Below are 21,431 nucleotides of genomic sequence, written 5' to 3'. Positions count from 1 at the left end.
AAACATGGCTAAGATACAGGACTTGCCCTCACCTGTGCCAATTTCTAGAAGACATCCTTTATTTTCTGCCACCTGCGCAAGAAGGAGCAAAAGCAATGATGCTAGTTGTGTGAGTCTTGGAAAATAGCCTTCAATTTTCACATTGTCTTTTGTGATGATTGTTGAACAGTCTTGCACTACTACTGACATCCCAATTAATACGTCTTTCAAAAGGTTTATATCTTTATCTTTATCTATATCTATATCTAGGTTTGCAAAATTAAGAGATCTTATCTTTCCTTTCAATTCAGCAATTTGTTCTTTGGTAAGGTCCACCAATTGATATTTTGGGAGTTCCGACTCAATGTATCTGAGCACATGCTTTAAAGGCACCAAGACTTTCTCTGGGCAGTTTGCTTCATGAAGTTCCTTCACAATTGTATCAGCATCTTTTTCCTTGTCATTTTTTATTTGTTCTTGAAGAAAGTTTAAAGGGTTTTCATCCATAAGAGCAGAGAGAACGGGGATGCAGTCCAGGTGGTAGGTTTGTGCTGTGTGGAGAACGGAATCTAGTTCATGGCAATTAATAGTTTGACTTCTGCTAAGTAAGAGCATTATTTCTGTTGGTGTCCAGATTCTGTTGAACAACATTTGACCCAAAATTTCCCTACTTTGGGGTGAAAGCTCTGAGATAGTGTGAAGTACATTTAATAAAATATGTTCGGCCAAAGTTGGACTTGTGAAATGGAGGTGCTCAACCAAACCCAAGAAAAAGTGGTACTTCTCCCAACCAAGAGGCTTATCTTCATCATCTTTAGCATCTTCAGTGCTACTGTGCATAATGAACTGTAGAGATGCCTCAAGAACTGTGAGCTTCTCTGTAAGAGACAGTTCGTTATATCTTACAGCTTGATCAAAGGTAAACTGGGACCATACTGCAAGGTTGTTTTCTCTACAATATTGAACTGCAAGTTCATTCTGGAGTATCTTAATCCTGCTCCAAATCTGGTGCTGCTGTATTTCTTTATCTTCTGTGATCTGGTACTTTAATAAAATGTCTTTGAATTTTTCTTCAACATCATGAACCTACATAAATAAATGTGAAAAACAATATTGGGTCTATTACTTTATCACATGCTATATTATACATTAAAGAAATGTAATCTGAATTAAAAGTCATACCTCGTTCCACTCAATCGCAGCAGCATCATCTTCTATTTGCTGATGGAGAACTTGTGTGCGTTCATGATGTTTCTCATGACCTCTGAAGCTCTGTTTTTCACGAAGCCGCTCAGTTGCTCGAGAAAGCTTGCGTCTGGACAGTTCACTCTCTCTGTCCAGCTCCTGTTGAATCCTTTGCTCACGTTCCAAACGTTCCAGACGCCTTTTCTCCTCTTCTTGCTGTCTCCGTTTATCTTCTTCATCTTTTCCTGTTTAAAGACAGTATCAGACACCACAGGATTAAAAACAATTACACAGCATAATTTTGGAGAACGAAATCGAGTTGATGACGTTTGATAGTTGGACTTTTGCAAAGCAAGAGCATTACATGCGGGCGCCCAGAACTCCCCTTGTTTGCACGTGTCAATATTGCCATATTTAAATTATTGTGTTGAAGTATGGGGCAACACCTACCAAACCACCCTACAAACATTAAGTACAACACAAAAAAGATAAATTAGGCTAGTAAATAAAATAAGATATGAGCATACCAATTTATTGTTAAAATCTCATACTTTAAAGTTTAATGATCTGGTAGAATTTAAAACTGCACAAACAGCAAAAAATAAACAGCTACCTAGAAATCTACAACAATTATTCACAGATACATAAGAGTGTTATAATTTGAGAGGAGCTTTAAATATGAGACAGCAAAATGCACGGACAAAAGAATGGGTATTTTGATTTGTGGGGTGATATTGTGGAATAGATTAAACTGATGTATCAAAGAAAGTGTCAATATATTGCAATTAAAAAAAAAGGTATAAAATATTTATTTATAATAAATACAGAAGTGAGAATTTCAACGTTGTTAATACTGCTTGATTTTGATTCTGTTTGTCTTCTTTATCTTAATAGATAAAGTAGGACGTAATTTGAAGTAGTATTTTAGTATTATTAAAAATGGTATGTCTGATTTATGGCTGATTGTGATTTTGGTATTGGTAATTACTGAAGGTAGGATTTGATAAGTCTAGGGCATCTACCTACCCTTTTTTTTAATAGGTTGAATAAAAAAAATGTTTATTGTTATTCATTTGTAAATTTATTGTGTTTTTAATACTTCAAAATAAAAATAAAAGTAATATATATAACTATATTTGGATGGTAATTGGGGTGCTCCAATCAGGATTTTTGAATCCGATCATCAATCACTGATCACAGAAAGCAGTTATCTGCTGATCCGGTCACCAATACTGACCTTTTTAAAGCCTTCTTTTTATCATGAAGAATTATTTATAGTGATGATCCAGTCAATATTTTAGACATTTATTCAGGTCCTGATTTTCATTTATTAATTTCTCTCTTCCGATACGCTGTTTCTGTGCAGATCAAATCACTACAACGTAGGAAATGGATCCGGCGTGACACAGAACAGCATACATCCAGCGGACATTTTTTTTTTTTTGTGCACAAAAAGTATTCTCATGGCTTTGTAAATTGCGGAACTCCCACTGATGTCACATGGATTAATTTACAGATCTCCTTGCTACATTTCTGGACATTTTCTTTTGGAACATTTCAGTTGCATTGCTATCTATGCAGGGACAGACAGCTCTCAGATTCCAAAATATAAATATATTTTAAAAAATATCTTAATTTGTGTTCCAATGATGAAAAAAGGTATTATGGGTTAGAAATGACATTAGGGTGAGTAAATAATGAAAGAATTTTCAATTTTGGGTGAATTAACCCTTTAAAAACATCAGTGATTAAAGCAGGACAGATGTTGCATGCTCTCAGGATCCATCTTTTCCCGATGACCTGAATACATTTTATGCCTGCTTTGAGACAATTCTTCTCCCTGCCCTTGATTTACACTCCATCCAGCCTTTCAGTGTGTCCATAGAGGATGTGAGAAGGACAATGTTGAGAATGAACACACATAAAGCTGCACGCATGACATCTTTAACACCTCATTCTCCGAGGCTTTGGTGCCAGGATGCTTTAAAGTGAAAATGAAGCAGTCAGTGTTACATCCAGCGATTGTCTGTATTTCTCCTGTTCTGTATTTCCGTGTCTTGTTATCATCTTAGGTCAGTTCCTGTGCTTAATTGATTGACTGTAATAAGAAACGTTGATTTGAGTTCTTAATAATAGCGGTCTGCATTGTTTGAAGGATCGCGTCACCGGTAAAAACCTTTGTAGAGGAACCCTCAAAGTTTTTGTTAAATGCATTGACAAAAGAACAATTAATAGAACTTGCTGATCATTATAAAATAGAGCTTACAAGTAAGCGATATAAAAAAAGAGAGCAAAGGTATAGTGAATGAAGCCTTGTGCGCCAAGGGTTTACTGATAGTGTCTGCCGATGCATCTGAAGATGATGATGATGAAATAGTTTCTCCGACTTCAGGTCATGTTGAAAACTTAACCTTTGCTGAACAAAAAGAATTATTACTTTTACAATTAGAAAATCGTAAGTTAGAACATCAAATGCATATGGACGGTTTGCGTCTAAACGAACAAAATGAACGTGCGAAACGAGCACTAGAGCAGCAAAAGCTTGAACTTGAAGCTGAACGTTTGGATCTAATAAGACAAGGGAGAATGTCTGGTTTAGGGGATTCAAAGTTCGATATCTCCACTAGTTTACGGCTTCTTCCCTCATTTAATGAGAAGGATGTCGACACTTTTTTTCTGTTATTTGAAAGGGTGGCAGGGTTGGCCTGATATACATTGCGCTCTTATGTTGCAGTGCACTCTTACGGGGAAAGCACAGAGAGCGTTCTCCGCTCTCAGTGTGGATGATGCGAAAGACTACGAAATCATAAAGGCGTCAGTTTTAAGATCATTTGAGTTAATTCCAGAAGCCTATCGGCAGCGATTCAGAGGAATGCGAACGTTTCGATCAAACCAATGTGGAGTTTTCGAGAGATTTGCGGTTACAATACCAACGCTGGTGCGTCGCCTCTAATGTTCAAACAGTTGATAACATGACAGACTTAATAGTCTTAGAGCAATTTAAGAACACATTGCCGGAGCGTGTTGCGATATATATTGCTGAAAAGCAGGCAACAAACGAGGCTGATGCTGCGGTGTTGGTGGATGAATACGAACTAACGCATAAAGCTCATTCTTGCGAACGCGTGCGTTCAGTAAGTGGACAAAGAGACGCATTTTCTTTTCGTAATAAAACTCCAAACGTTAATCCTCTACCAGTAAACCAGGATCGCTCAAGTGTAACGTCTGATGCATAGCAAATTTGCCGTTATTGCCAAGGGAAAGGTCATTGGAAAGGGAGCTGTCCAGTGCTGAAGTCAAAAGCTAAAGCTCGTTTTTCGTTTGTGAAACCTGCTGCTTTGGCTGTGTCGCCTGGTAATTCAGATGTTGTGCTTAGTAAACTGAAGCCTAATTATCTTCCATTTATTTCATATGGATTTGTTTCACTACTTGGCAACGAGGAGAAGTTTCCTGTAAAAATCTTGCGGGATACAGGAGCATCAGAGTCCTTTATTTTGGACTCGGTGTTGCCGTTTTCTTCTTCCTCAAGGTCCGGGAGGCCACTTTTGGTGAGAGGTATTGATCTTAGTACTTTAGAAGTCCCTTTACATAAGGTTGTGCTCTACTCTGAGTTGGTAGAGGGGGAGGTTGAGTTGGGAGTCCGCCCGGCCCTACGTGTTGATGGGGTGTCTGTTATATTAGGGAATAATCTGGCTGGCGGCCGTGTTTGGCAGACTAGTCCTATTCCTGTGGTGACTGATTCCCCTCAGCTGGGGAATGAATCTGATGACTGTTTTAAAGAATTTCCTCAGGTGTTTGCTGCTTGTGCGGTGACTCGTGCTGCTAGTCGTGCTGACGTGGAGGACCTGGAGGTTAAGGCTGCTGCAGGAAAGGTTAGCTTTGCTTTAAAAGATTTTCCCTTGTCTCTTTCTCAAGAAGAGCTAGTCAAGGAACAGCATACAGATAAATCTCTGTCTTCGTTGTTTGAGCGAGCTGTTCCTGTTGACTGTTTTGAGAGTGTGGATCATGGTTATGGTGTTCAAGATGGCTTGCTATTGAGGAAATGGACACCCGCAACAAACATTTCACTGGGGGAACCATGGTTTCAGGTTGTTGTGCCTATCACCATTAGACAGCTGGTGTTAAAGACTGCTCATGACATGTTGGGGCATTTGGGGGTGAGAAAGACGTATGATCGCATTATGCGTCATTTCTATTGGCCAAAATTAAAGAAAGATGTTGCGGCCTACATTAAAACCTGCCACATTTGCCAGATGACTGGAAAGCCCAATCAGGTTATAAAGCCTGCACCTCTGCATCCAATACCTGTTGTAGCTGGTCCTTTTGAACATTTACAGTTGGACTGTGTAGGGCCATTTTTTGGTGCTAAATCTGGGTCTAGGTATTTGCTGACCGTAATGTGTCAGGTAACCCGTTATCCTGCTGCCGACCCACTACGCTCTATTACTATCAGGGCCATTGTAAGGGCTCTTACGCAGTTTTTTTTCTATATTTGGTATACCAAAAGTTGTCCAGACTGACCAGGGCTCAAATTTTATGTCTCGTGTTTTTGCTCAGGTCTTACGCCAGCTTCATATTAAACACAACAAAGCCTCGGCTTACCATCCTCAGAGTCAAGGTGTTCTTGAACGTTTCCACCAGACACTGAAGTCCCTTCTCCGTGCATATTGTATGGAGCTGGGACGGTACTGGGAGGAAGGTTTGCCATGGTTGTTGCTTGCCTCTAGGGAAGTCGTTCAAGAGAGTACAGGGTTCAGCCCTAATGATTTAGTGTTTGGCCATTCTGTACGTGGACCTTTGGCTGTCCTAAAAGATGGTTTGGACCTCAAAGAACCACCAAAAGCCTTGTGTGATTATATCAATGGTTTTAGGAGACGTCTTTATGAGGCGGGGAGGTTGGCCCGTGAGAAGTTAACAAATACTCAGTCTAAAATGAAGGAGCAGTATGATAAGCGAACAGAGCGTCATGTTTTGGCAGTCGGTGATAAAGTGTTGGCTCTTTTGCCGGTTGTGTCATCTCCTTTCCAGGCAAAGTTTTCTGGACCGTATATGGTTGTCAAGAAGGTTTCAGATGTTAATTATGTAATTGCCACTCCGGACAGAAGGAAAAGTACTCATTTGTGTCACCTTAACCTGCTTAAGCCATATCACGAACGTTCAGATGCATTTAAGAGTAAAACTGCTGCACAGCCTGTAGCTTTAAGTGATGCCAGTTTGTCTCCTGTTTTTTCTCTTATTCCTCCGGTGGCAGCGCAGGAGCAAGAGGAGATCAGAACTCCTGATGATGGGGTTTTGCGGGCACGTTTGCACAATTCTGAGACATTGAAGCAACTTCCACAGTTGCTGCAACACTTGTCTGGGAACAAGTGTACTGAGATAATTAATTTAATTAATGATTTTCCAACTCTCTTCTCAGATACTCCGACTCAGACGCATCTCTTGGAACATGATATAGATGTTGGTGAGGCTTCTCCAATTAGGCAGCGGTTTTATCGTGCTTCCCAAGAGAAGCGGAAGTACATCGACACAGAGGTAGAGTACCTTCTCGACAGTGGGCTGGCTGAACCTTCTGCATCGGCCTGGGCATCACCATGCCTTCTGGTTAACAAGCCAGATGGTACCTTTAGGTTTTGCACTGACTATCGGAAACTTAATGCGGTCACAAAGCCAGATAGTTTTCCCTTACCTCGTATAGAGGATTGTGTAGACCAGGTTGGTGCCGCGACATTTGTTAGTAAATTCGATCTCCTTAAGGGCTACTGGCAGGTGCCCTTGACTGACCGTGCAAGAGAGGTGTCTACTTTTATCACTTCACAAGGGTTGTTTTCATATAAGGTAATGAGTTTTGGGTTACGAAACGCTCCTGCCACCTTCCAGCGACTGATGAACACCGTGGTCGCTGGTCTAGAGGGTTGTGCAGTGTACTTAGACGATGTGGTGGTCTTTAGTAACACTTGGGGTGATCACTTGGACTCTATTAGAGCTCTGTTCCAGCGCCTTGCCCAGGCTCATTTAACTATCAACCTCGCAAAGTGTGAGTTTGCAAGGGCGACGGTAACCTACCTGGGAAAGGTGGTAGACCAAGGGCAAGTGTGTCCTATTCGTGCTAAGACTTTGGCCATAGATCAGTATTCGTCACCTACAAATAAAAAGGAGTTGATGAGATTCTTAGGTATGGCGGGGATTTATCGTTGTTTCTGCCCAAATTTCTCTACGGTTGTTGCTCCGCTAACTGACCTACTTAAGTCCGGTGTTAAGTATAGCTGGACACCTGTTTGCCAGTCTTCCTTTGAGACCGTTAAAGCTCTCTTAACCTCCTCTCCTGTCCTTGCAGCACCGCAGTTGAACCAGGCGTTCAAGCTGCAAGTTGACGCTAGTCAGGTAGGAGCTGGAGCTGTTTTGCTCCAAGAAGATGAACACGGTGTTGATCGTCCGGTTTCTTTTTTTTCTCGAAAGTTTCTTTCTTATCAGGCAAATTATTCTGTCATTGAGAAAGAAGCTTTCGCGTTAATCTGGGCACTTCAACATTTTGATGTATATGTAGCTGGTGCCTTTTCTCTGGTGGTCTTCTGTGACCATAATCCGTTAACTTTCTTGCACTCCCTTCAAAATCCAAATCAGCGCCTAATGAGATGGGCTCTTTTTCTGCAACCATACCACTTGGATATTCGTCACATTAAAGGCACAGATAATGTGATTACAGATGCCTTATCTCGTGCTCCCGCTGGTTAATGTTTTGCTGTTTGTTACCCTATGTGTTTTTTTCTGTCTCTTCTGTCTTCCAGGGCCCGGATTAGAGAAGTTGGACAGCTGTGAGTTGCGTCTAAATAAAGGAGTAACAACATTTGTATATAGTATGGTGTTTTTGTACATATCTTTTGAAGTGTTTTGCAAATTTTTTTGCACTAAATTTTCACTCTTAACACTATGGTATTAAGTTTCTTGTAGTGTTATTCACATTATGGTTGTGGTGTAGCAAAGCCTCCAAGACCCGTTTTTTAAGGGGGGGGGGGGTGTTACAATCCAGCGATTGTCTGTATTTCTCCTGTTCTGTATTTCCGTGTCTTGTTATCATCTTAGGTCAGTTCCTGTGCTTAATTGATGGGGTGTGCCAGCGCGCGAGGCGTGTCCCAGCTGATGGCATAAAGAGGGCTTGGTTGTGGCGCGTCGATGAAGGAGAGAGCGGGAGAGAGCGGCTTTGTTTTGTGTTTGAATTGTTGCTTTAATTTGATCTTTGGTTATGTAAACTTTTGAGTTAACAAATAAATCCTTAGACATTTGTTTGCCGAACTTTCTCCTGCCTCTTTTGTTACTATTTGAGAGCCAGTAGAAACAGTCAGTCAAGTGAAATTTTTTTGGTAAAATAACTTCCATTTTAATAATAATAAAAAAAGTAACATGATTAATGTAACCATTTTAAATAAAAAAGGTTGTTTTGTTATAGCTTTTGGAGCAAGCGCGCCGCCCTCTTGCAGTACCACTACGTGTGATGTCACGCGGTCGGTTCGCTCCGATGGCCAGTGAAGTAATATAAGCATTTCTTTACATTTTGTACACAGATGTTTTGAAATGGAGGAAGAAGACCTTGAAAGCAATGTTAAGTTCATAATAAGTGCAACTGCCTATTAATTTGAGCTGATATTGCGACAGGACCGAGCAGAATTAGGGTTTGAAGAAGTCATAAACCTGCTGGTTTGGGGTAAAGTGCAGATCGGAAACAATACCATTTACGTGGATACTACTATTTAAGACTGTCACTCCGACGTGCTTTGTGTGCATTTGCTGATGAAGGCATGAAAGTAAGCTCAATTTGGTGGCCTACTCACGTGCTCTCCAAACCGAGCTGTGGCTGTGTGTGTGTGTGTGTGTGTGTGTGTGTGTGTGTGTGTGTGTGTGTGTGTGTGTGTGTGTGTGTGTGTGTGTGTGTGTGTGTGTGCGTGCGTGCGTTTGTGTGCGTGCAGTGGCACTGTCGTCGTAAACAGAAATGATTTATCACAACACACGTGAGTAAAGCATTTAAATCTCTTTCAGAAAAGGTCAATCAGAGCTTGTAAGTACCGTGTTGAAATCTATTCCATGCTGTCTGACACTTGAATGGCTTAAAACACTTTAATATTTAAACTGACAAGGCTTAAAACACGTGAGAATCATAAACTTTATTGAGGAAGCAGCAATGGGGGCTGTTTTATAAAAGATTCTAAGAAAAGCAGGGATTAAAGTCCAAAACCTGACTTTGAATAACCTAATGAAACAATCAGGACCAAAGTGGTTTCATAAATGACAATTTAAGTTCATGCAATCTCACTAATTCGATCCAGGTTCAGTGAGTCAGGATAATTTGATGTGCAGCTTATTCTTAAGTCGATCTTGGATCAAATCTATCCACCATGGCAACCAGCGAATATTTGTGCCATTTAATGCAATTAAGACATTGTGTTTTCCTCAGTGCATAACTGACATATCACAGATATATTTTTAATCCGTAAATGTTAGAAAGTCATGCAGATATATCAGTTTTGCTGCAGGAGTGGGTGAGGCTTACGCAAGAGAAATGAGCGCTGCTGCATGCTAAACAGATGGAACTCAGAATAATAGCGCAATAATTCTAATTAAAATATGTATTCTGCTTATGGCGCTGCACACGCCAGCTTCAGTGCTTGGCTCTTCAGTGTTTGTACTGTTTTTGTTTGTTTTTCCTGTTTTTTGTTTGTCAAACCCAATCAATTTCACCAGGGATGAACTGCTGAACATTCAGCAGAACACACGACAAAATCTTTAACTGGATTTAAATAATTCTGAAGTTTTACTGAATGTTGTTGTCAGAGGAAAAGCAGCACTTATCAAACGCTTCAGGATGTGCAGACAGGGGAAGCAAGCCAGCACACTCGTCAGATTTAGAGAGCTTGCTTTTACATCAATGAATGGTGGTGTACAGATTTTCAACAGATCTCTGGAGTTGTGTCTTCTGATGTCTGACAGCTCTCTCAGCTTTCTGACAGATAGTGAGACTGGGGAAATTCATGTCAAACAGCTGCTCCACCAACACTGGTGCCCCTCAGGGATGTGTTCTCTCCCCTCTGCTCTTCTCCCTGTAAACCAACGACTGCACCTCTAAAGACCCTTCTGTCAAGCTCCTGAAGTTTGCAGACGACACTACAGTCATCGGCCTCATCCAGGACGGTGACGAGTCTGCTTACAGACAAGAGGTTGAGCAGCTGGCTGTCTGGTGCAGTCTTAACAACCTGGAGCTGAACACGCTCAAAACAGTGGAGATGATCGTGGACGTCAGGAGAAACCCCTCTGCACTTTCCCCACTCACCATCATGTACAGCACTGTGACTGCAGTGGAGTCATTCAGGTTCCTGGGAACCACCATCTCTCAGGACCTGAAGTGGGACAATCACATTGACTCTATTGTGTGAAAAAAGCCCAACAAAGGATGTATTTCCTTCGCCAGCTGAGGAAATTTAACCTGCCACAGGAGCTGCTGAGGCAGTTCTACTCAGCCGTCATTGAGTCTGTACTGTGCACTTCAATAACTGTCTGGTTTGGTTCAGCTACAAAATCAGACATCAGAAGACTACAGAGAACTGTTCGGACTGCTGAAAGGATTATTGGTGCTCCCCTGCCCACCCTTCAAGAACTGTATGCATCCAGAGTGAGGGAAAGGGCTCAGAAAATCACTCTGGATCCCTCACAACCAAGTTACCCCCTTTTTGAACTTTTGTCATCTGGCCGGCGCCTCAGAGCCACAAATACCAGAACAGTCAGGCATAAGAACAGTTTTTTCCACCAAGGCAATCTACCTCATGAACAATTAACCCTCTGGAGTCGATTCACCCGTATGCGCGTGGTGAGGCATCTTCTCCTGATAACCCCAAAAAGAACTTAAATTACACTTTCAGTTTTAATCGTACAGATAAGAGCAATACATCAATCGAATCTGTAAAGGGTGTACTTTTTTTTGTAAAAAGACATAACAAAACTTGTCTGCAGCCTTGGTCTGCGGTGATCTTTATTTAAAAACGCGTCTGACATATCTACTTTTAAACTAAACAAGTGCTGCCGACAACAGATATTCTGTGATAAAGTAATCCATATGAAAATAACGCGATGTCCGTTTTTCACATCTCCCTTCATTATATCTAATGTGACCACGCCCCGCGCTGAACGCACTATTCAGATTATAATGTTTCACTGAAGCACGTGGCTTGAATACGCCACACAACATAAGACAACGCAGCCAGACTGTTCTTCAAGTTTTTTTTAATTTAACTGTTTTCTTTGCGATGAGAGGAATAAGACATAATTAACCGAAAAAAGATGTGATGTGGTTGAGGATTTGAGAAAGGGATTTCCTCAGAAAAAAAAGAATGAAGTACTTTATTCAGCAGAGATCATAAACACAAGTCTCTTTTTATTTATTTATATTTTCACATAACGTTTAAACATTTTACTAGTTAGACTTTTTCCAAAGACTTTTTCCAAACTATAATTCCTGACTAAATGTATAATCAAGTGAAACATTATGAAGTTTCAATAACAATATACAATACTATACCCTTCAAAAGCTTGGTAAATAATATAAATGTAACAAATGAATCTAGCCGTAACAAATGTAACAAACAATGCTGTTCTTTCAGTTTATCCCCAAAAAAACCTGAAAAAAAAATATTCTCAGCTCTTCTCAACATTATTAATAATAATAATATAAATAAATAAATACAATAATACATGTTTTTTTTTTGTAGAAAATCTAAATTTTAGAAGGATTTCTATAGGATTGTGTGACTGGAGTAATGATGCTAAAAATTCAGTTTGAAAGTCAGCTTTGATTGTTCCTAATAAACTGTTTAACTGCACTCACAAGTGAATATTAAATTATTTTGTGGGACAATTAAATATATTCTTAAGAAACTACAAACATAAAATTATATATATTTATTTTGTCCTCACATTCTTTCTTGTAACTCTTCCCTCTCAGTGGCACAGCTGACTGAGAGGCTCATTATGTGGCTCATTATGCGGGCCTTTGTCTACTCAGGTGTAAATCACAATTTAAAGGTCCCATGGCATGAAAATGTCACTTTATGAGGTTTTCTTAACATTAATACTAGTTCCCCTAGCCTGTTTATGGTCCCCCAGTGGCTAGACATTTCGATAGGTGTAAACCAAGCTCTGGGTGTCCTGTTCTGCCTTTGAGAAAACGAGATCTCAGACGGCCGATCTGGAATCTTCCCCTTATGAGGTCATAAGGGGAAAGGTTACCTCCCCTTTCTCTGCTTTGCCCACCCAAACATTTACATATAACGCAGTCGCAATGTCAGCACAGGCGTTACAAACAGACTTTTACAATATGGATTCCACAGCACCGTCACAAACAGTGAGTAACAGTGTTCATTAATGCCTGATCTGTGATCAGTGATTTCTGATGTGTAGCTAATTATTCAAGTTCACACAGACTTTCTTTCTAAATCGTTTAATACTGTTTATGCATCAGTGAATCAAGCCAGTGACTAAACGATCAACTTCACGTTGTTTCTCTTAGTAGCATGAAACAAATCTGTCATTTAAATTGTGATTTAACTACAAAGAGCGATCAAAGAATGCTCCCTGTATATTGTTCGGAGCTGTCAATCACACATCGCGAGTATTATCTGCACACTTACCCAAACTGCTGTTATAATGAATTACGCTGTTATGCTGCACAGCAAAGCTTTTACTGTATTCATGTCGATATTGTGTTTGCTGTTAATTGTGGTGAAAGCATTTTGTGAGAGAAAACGTGTTGCAATGACGAGATCACTACATTCCCGCGATAATCAGACTCTGTCTACTCAATGCTCATCACTGCAGCCTTTCATGTGATGGGGAAAGATTTAAAAAATAATGCTATAATCAACACTTCCACGATTTGTTAACCTCGACAGATGTAATAGTAAAACAAAACGTAGGAAAAGTTATTTGAGAGGGGTTCCACATGTAATACGCATTTTGAATGCAAAGATGTCAGCCAATCACAACAGTTGTGGTTTACTCTGAGTCTCACAGCAGACACGCCCCTTCAAACAGAGCATTCAAGCCAGAGGACTAATATCAGGATATAAAGATGCTTTTTATTTCTACATTTTACATCTAAAAATCATACAAACAATATAAGTACACCTCAGGAAACATGAAAATAATCCACGTCAAGGGACCTTTAGAGAGTCCTGTTGCAAAACATTTCTGTGAATGTAATCATAAAATGTCATATTTTTTGTACAAGGGGTGGTAACATTGATTATACAAGGAAAATGAGAAGGGATTTTTGGATCTTTAATTTGAATGGTTTATTTCCAAAAGGTATGAATGAGGAGTTTTTGCTTAGAGCTTTCTGTGATTTTTTTTTTTTTTACAGTTTTATTTTCAATTAAGATAAATTTATATGTACACATAACATTATAACTGTCAATTTACTTTTACTGCAAATCCAGAAACAAATAACAGAAAAACAGAGATGAAGAAGACGAGACGACTTTCATTTTTAAAATATAACTTACTATCTTGATGATTACAGATTTTCTCACTTATGATGTAGGACTGTGTTAAACATGCTAATTTAATAAGATGTATTATGATTAGTTGATTAGTTTATCTACATAATTAAAATTTTAAACAATTTCTTACTTAAATAGAATTTTTTGACAAATAATTAAAGTTCTCTTCTTTTTTTAATAACAGCAAAGTGGAAATACATTTTGAATGGGATGTTCAAGTAGCACATATTTGTGATCCAAATACTTTTGGCTGTATAGTGCAGTGCAGAAATGACACATTTGCAGGAACTTACCGTAGTTGCGACAGGAATGAATGCTGCTCTCAGAGGTGCAGCTCAACTGAATCTGGGAACGGCTGTAGGTTTCCTTTAGGATAAAAGACGTGTTGCCTTTACGTTTATGGGAGTTGAACTGGTATTTAAAACAATACTTTGAGTGATTTTCATATCTGATGTAGATGTAGCGATGGATTGCCAGAGACTCCTCATAGGAATCTCTGCTGTGAGGACCGATGCGTTTATACTGGGGAGCAGAAGTATACATTAGTTTTTTCATCAGAAAAGCATTGATAAAAATTATATTGTGTCATGCTCTCAGTTATTATCTGGCTAACTGTAGGACATGCTTACTAGGCAAAATGCACTATAAAGCTGAACATAGAATATAAAATTGCATAAATAATCTTGTGTAGTGAATGCAGTGTAAGATCTTACCCCTCCCTTTTCCTCTTTGGCAAAGTACCAGGTGTAAGGAGTCTCATTGATGACTGAAATCTTGACCATCGTGGTTCTGGATACTCTATTACATAAACTTTGGTTAGTATTTAATAGTGATGGAATATAAATAAGATATATGCAATATTTGAAAAACAACAACAACTGGAATGGTATTAATTATAACTAAATTAAAAAAGTACCTGATTTTATTCCTGTGCAGTGAAGTCCATGACTGAGAAGAGTGAAAGAGATCATGTACTCTGCTGATCTTTATAAACTGTCCATCAGAAGGGGGCTGAGCTTAAGACAGTGAAAGTGACATGACATGACCCATACTCAGAATTTGTGCTCTGCATTTAACCCATCCAAAGTGCACACACACACAGCAGTGAACACACACACACACACACACACACACTGTGAACACACACCCAGAGCAGTGTTCATCATTTATGCTGCGGCGCCCGGGGAGCAGTTGGGGTTTGGTGCCTTGCTCAAGACTCGGAACTCATAACCCTTCAATTGCCAGTCAGACTCTCTAACCATTAGGCCACGACTTCCCTGGACTATTTAAGAGAGAGAAATAAATAAATATGAGATATAATATATGTTGTTAAGAAAATAGCATATTATAACTGATTAAACAAGAAACCAAGAGGTAAATATCATCACCACAGGTGACTTTAAGTGTGTTTAGTACAGTGTATTTAAAGTTGATGAATCAACTTTTTGGGTTGTTAATATTCATATAAGAACTCATACATATTTTTATGCTTTCTATGATTTTGAAGTATTAATCTGTGTGTATTCTAGAAATAAATATTGCTTATGCTCACTTTTCCTTCTCTCTAATTCTCAATGATCAGTATCTTGCGAATTAGGACATCATGTGATCTTGTTATCTATTTCTATCTTGAAGAAGAATATCTTCTTGGAACAAAAGTACAAAAAGTTGCAAACGTGTCAAGACCTCTAGTCGCTTTTGCCTAGACTTGTCAGAATATCAACCGTCTAGTTTTTATTATAGGTCCAAAGGTGTTAAAAGCTGACACTCCCTCTGAGTTCAAACAAACCAATATCCCGGAGTAATTCATTTACTCAAACAGTACACTGACTGAACTGCTGTGAAGAGAGAACTGAAGATGAACACCGAACCGAGCCAGATAATGCCTCGTTCACGAGTCAAGAACCGTTTCTGTCAGACGCGTCCGATTCGAGAACCGAGGAGCTGATGATACTGCGCATGTGTGATTCAGTGTGAAGCAGACTGACACACAGAGCATCTGAACCAAACTGATTCTTTTGGTGATTGATTCTGAACTGATTCTGTGCTAGTGTTATGAGCGCGGGTAAACCGAAGGGACGTCATTACGTAGAGCGCAAAAGAACTGGTGAACCGTTTTTTTCAACCGGTTTATTGAATCGAACTGTCTGAAAGAACTACTGGTGATCCGAAAATCGATGCAACCGGTTCTTGACTCGTGAACGAGTCATTATCTAGCTCGGCTCGGTGTTCATCTTCAGTTCTCTCTTCACAGCAGTTCAGTCAGTGTACTGTTTGAGTAAATGAATTACTCCGGGATATTGGTTTGTTTTAACCAGGGGGGCAGGGTTTCATATTTTTTGAAGCACCCCTGGGCGCCGCCATTGGCTAGCGGACCCCCACCTGCTGTTAGCATTCCATTGACTCCCATTCATTTTGGTGTCACTTTGACAGCGAATAACTTTACATCTGATGCGTTTAAAGACTCCATTTGTCCATTCATTATTTCTGAAGAAACATGAAAATGTATAAAAGGCTCCATTACCTTGTATCTTACGTTATGGTCCCGTAGAAGCAGTTTTTGTAAAAATAGGCTAACGATTGCGTCATAACAGTGACTCTCTGTCGCACAGTATTACCGTATGGACAGGAGGAGAAGCTCGCCGGGAATCTTTTACTGTCTATGAGGCTATCGGGGGGATGCGGAGGCATAAAGTCAAGGGAGATAATTAATCACAATACTTACCAAAATTTTTGCTCCTGTTCACGCTCGCCTTCTCTGGAAGATTCGGTGGGGGATTCAGAGTTCTCTTGGCACAGCGATTAGAAGACGTACAGGTACAGTCACGTGACATCTAAGTCATCAAGCTCAGTTTGAGTCTGCGCAGTACGCCCGATCCCCAGGAAGTATGTGCTTCTAATTGACTTCACTTGACTCCGTTGAATCCAATGGGGTCGCTGTGTCCATTTCATTTACTGTCTATGGTTTTAACTCAGAGGGAGTGTCAGCCACATTAATAAAAGTTCAGCTCAAGTCATTTGTGGATTAATGCGTATTGGAGACATGAACCGTTTAAAACGATTCAGTTCGATTGGGTGAACTGGTTCAAAAAGATCCGGTTACATCGAATGATTCATTCGCGAACCAGATATCACTAACTGCTTTGTTTTGAACTCTCTCTCACAACAGGGGCCCGTTCTTCGTATGTCGCTTATTACATCCGAGATCAAATGACACATCCAAGATGATATCATCGTGCTAATCATGATCCGGCTAATTGGGTTCTTGGAACACACCTGTTGTGTATGATTAGTATCGCTGGATTGAGTTATCTGAGATAATTGTGCGTTCATGTGTTGGCTTAAAAGGGGATATGTATCGATACTCGAAACCATGATCAGCAGTGCAGCGATTGGCTGGTGGCAAGACGACAATGTAATGACGTCATATAATTTAAAATGACACCCGACGAAAAACTTGACAAATTTCTGGACTTTTATAAGGAAACAGCCAAGCAACAAAACTACATAAATGTTATAATAGATACATGAAACAGATAATAGATGCATGTTATTTTATTCGAATTTTTTTCATGATTCCCAATTATTTATATTCGCAATTTATAATAGTTGTACAGTCTTTACATTTTTATTTCAATGTAGAAATTATCTATTCATTTCATTTTATATTTGGACAGATTTGTTACGTGACAGCATTAATGAAAGTTTCTTAAGGGTCAATATCATATTATCTGCATCTGCACTCCATCAAGCCACTCTTATAATAGCAGTCATCACCTAAAATAATGCACGACTCTATTATCTGTATAGCATGTGTGTAAGACTCAGAATAATTTTATGACAAATAAATATTTCAGTGAGTAAAACTGGCTGTCTATAGTAGGCTGCTATGGACTACACAGCATTTTTATATTATTTAAAATAATTTTTTAATGATTATTATTTTAAATTATTGTCCCTGTATTAGTACGATACACTTGTAATAAAGTAGCGGTGGTAGCAGACATATTTTGAGTGTCAGTTCTGGTTGAAGAGAAGCGATCTAATCCTGTTTACATGAAATAAGCTGCTCCCGAGCAGGTTTAAGATTACGGACCTGTTGCTATGACAGCAGCTCCGGGATGAGCTTCGAAGAACCAAATGATCCAAGATCACGCCAAATCGTCAACAATCGAATCCAGCTAACTGAGTGTGACGAGTGGGGCGGGGCCGAGGGACGTGGGCCTCGAGACCGGCGGGTCGAACAGGTGTAGCTCATCTCCAATCACTCCACCGGCCTCGCTCCCACGTCTCTCGGCCCCGCCCCACTCGTCACACTCCTGCTTAATAATAAAGAGTGACGATGGCGAAGAGATTTGCTTAATGTTATCGTGTACATTTTATCTCACCAAACATTTCTAATGTGCGATTATATTAAACGTTCGTCTGTGAGATCTGCGATTAAAAAAAATAATAAAACCTATATTTCCCTCAAGACTAGTCATGTTTTTGTGGTTGTTTAATTTTAAACGTGTCTGCTTCTATTTTAGCCAATTTATCTTCAATAAACTAAAACAAAAATAATAATAAAAAAAGGAAAACGAATACAGCTTGTTATCAGACTGTAAAAAAAAATACGATGAAAAAGTCATGACAACACATTTTTAAGGTTGGCTACTTTAACTTATAGAAATAATTTAAGCAATTTAATGCGTTTATATACTAGTTTAAATCTGAATTTTTAATACTATTAAATTGAATTTAAAATCTAATGGAATTTTAAGTTTAAATGGGTGAAAATGCCACAGTGAATATTAAATATAGCCTATATAACAGAAGACCTTGATTGCATGTTATCATGAAACTAACAGAATAATTCGTAAATCATTAATAATTTTTTTTTAATTAACAAATTCATGTTTAAAATGGGACAGCAACCTTTATATCAAACACTTTTACATCGTCCACAATTGAGCAACGCGAGAGGAAGGTATTGCGCAAGAGCGCACAAGTGAATGTGAAGAGAATTTTTAGGGGGTAGGAGGATTCTTTTTATTCTTAAATTTTCATATTCAATGAAAAAAAAAGGAGATAAACATGAAATAAATAAGTAAATAAAATAAATTGATATACAGTATATCCACTTAGCTTAGGCTACCTGTTGGGTTTACCTCTCATTCTGGACACATCCAAATGTTTCCATATTCGTGATGTTGCGTATTTGCAGCTAAACTATTATTTATTAGGTAAAATAGGCTTTGTGGTTCACGTGTGTTTCAGTATCGACGGAAAAATATTATAATGAGCAAAAATATGCCACAGTAGACCGCTGCTCATGCTGAACTGCGCTGTTTACAATGAACATGTGCGCGTTAGGCACCAGCGCATAAAACAGCTGAAATATACCATACTCAATTTTTGCTCAAACAGTTAAGGCATAATTGGAGATAGTTTGAAAAATCAAGAACAGTAGCAGTTAATAAGAATTATTGCTGTTAGTGCGGTCTTAATGCTGGACCGTTCTCATTTCGTTCCTCATATGGAACTTGAAGGATTTTATTTATTTATTTTTGCTAAGAGAAAACCAGAATGAAAATATATATATATTTTTAATCCTTGTGTGTGTGTTCCTATCTATATATATGTATATATATATATATATATATATATATATATATATATATATATATATATATATATATAGATAGATAGATAGATAGATATATATATATATAGGAACACACACATGGATTAGAACATTTAATATTTTTATTCTGGTTTATATATATATATATATATATATATATATATATATATAGTAATGACTGTTTAATGACATAGCATGCAGTAAGTAAGGCTTTGTGTAAAGGTCTTTCTTTTACATTTTTACTGCAGCCACGTTTTTAAATGAACTCTTACTTTAAATTTTATAATGGTTTTTAAGGATATTAAAATGTTATAATATAATGCTATTGATGCTTTACTTGTCCTTTCATCTTCGTTTACAAACCCTCATTTTATTATTACAGTCAGTTCAAAATTCGTCCCTTTGCGCCACCTGGCGGTAGTTAAGCGAATTATTTTAACACGCGACTGAAATCAGTTAGCTGCGGCACCGCCGCGCGTAATGCCCAAATAGGCTGTCAACCTACTGTATGCTGTTTCTCAAATCACATATATGTTTAATAGTTAACTATGTGGTCTTGAAGAGGATCCTTTTTAGTACTCAGTCTTGACCAGTCCTGGTCTTGAAATCCAGAGATATATATATATATATATATATATATATATACATAGCCCTCTGATTTTAGGGGTAAATTATGGGTAGTGTTGTGTTTGGAGTAGGGTTTGTGTTAAGTCTGTATTTTTGGACAGTAATATTTAATCAGGATCAACAAAAGATGTTGATCCAGGAACATGTCTTAATGGGAAAAATCATAGCCACCATACATACATATATATATATATATATATATATATATATATATATATATATATAAACACCAAGCACAAAAAATGTATGCTGTTATAATTTTGCAGTTGTGCTATATTTCAGCTACATTGAACTGTCTGTTTAAAATGCATCTGAATGCCACTCCAGTCACTTCTGTTTCTTCTGCAGTGGAAAGATCGGTTTTGTTGATACGGATTTAATTTGATTGGATATTAAGTTAAATTATTAATAAAATGTATGAATTTGATATGAGAGATGATCCATGCATTTAATACAGTTAGGGAATAATGTCCTTTAAATAGGCTGAAAATGTATTGGAAATCAATTAAAATACATTTTTGTTTGCAGGTTGAAATCATATAAAATTTAAGTTCCCCAACAGCAAGATTGTGGCCAGTGAAAATGCTGAGTGGCTTGTAAATTTGGAAAACCACTGGCTACAATTAATGTGAAGCCCTGTACCCCACTATACAGACAGACTAACCTCTAGACTTTTATATACTTTGGGTTGAACTCTAAATAACAGCTTGGAAAATAACTTAATCTGTTGATGTACTCAATGACTAACAGCAAATCTACTCATTCTACATGTTCATTCTGCAACATCGTATCCAGAGGACCTGTGAACATTTGTGTCCTCTCAAACATGTGCTATTAGATTAATCCCACCCACTACAGATTTCCCAGAGGTGTCCAGAGCTTAGTGTGGACAGACACACACTTACTGCTCTACACCGACACAGTGAACCTCCACCTGAAGTGCGTCCCTTTCAGGCGTTGCTCGTATTTGTTGGTGAGTAAATACTGGAGCCTTTTGTCCTTCAGTGCTCTGTACATTGTTCGTCTCATGTTTATTTCTGGAAACTGGCGCTCCATGTCCAGAAACCTGCTTCCTTCATTTTAACACTATGTCTGAAGAAAAACATGCCTTTCTCTTTACCGTATGGACATACATACATGTGGAAATAAATAAATGCTGACATAAATACATGGATAATAAATAAACATGACATCAAAGAATGCTGAAAAATCATAAATAAACACAAAAGCATAAATAAATAAATAATGAAATGTGGAAATAAGTAAATGTATAAATAAATTAATGAATTAATTAATGCATGTGATCCAGGAGCAACAAACCAGTCATAAGTAGCACAGGTATATCATAGCCACTGTATTTGTCGTCAACATTTTAACTTTTTTATTTATGCCAAAATGGTTAGGATATCAATTAAAGATCATGATTCTTGAAGACATTTTGTACTGTAAAAAATGTCAAAACTTAATTTTTGATT

This window comes from Carassius carassius, chromosome 26 (assembly GCF_963082965.1).
Source record: "Carassius carassius chromosome 26, fCarCar2.1, whole genome shotgun sequence".
NCBI lineage: Eukaryota > Metazoa > Chordata > Actinopteri > Cypriniformes > Cyprinidae > Carassius > Carassius carassius.
This window is presented reverse-complemented; position numbering follows the sequence as displayed.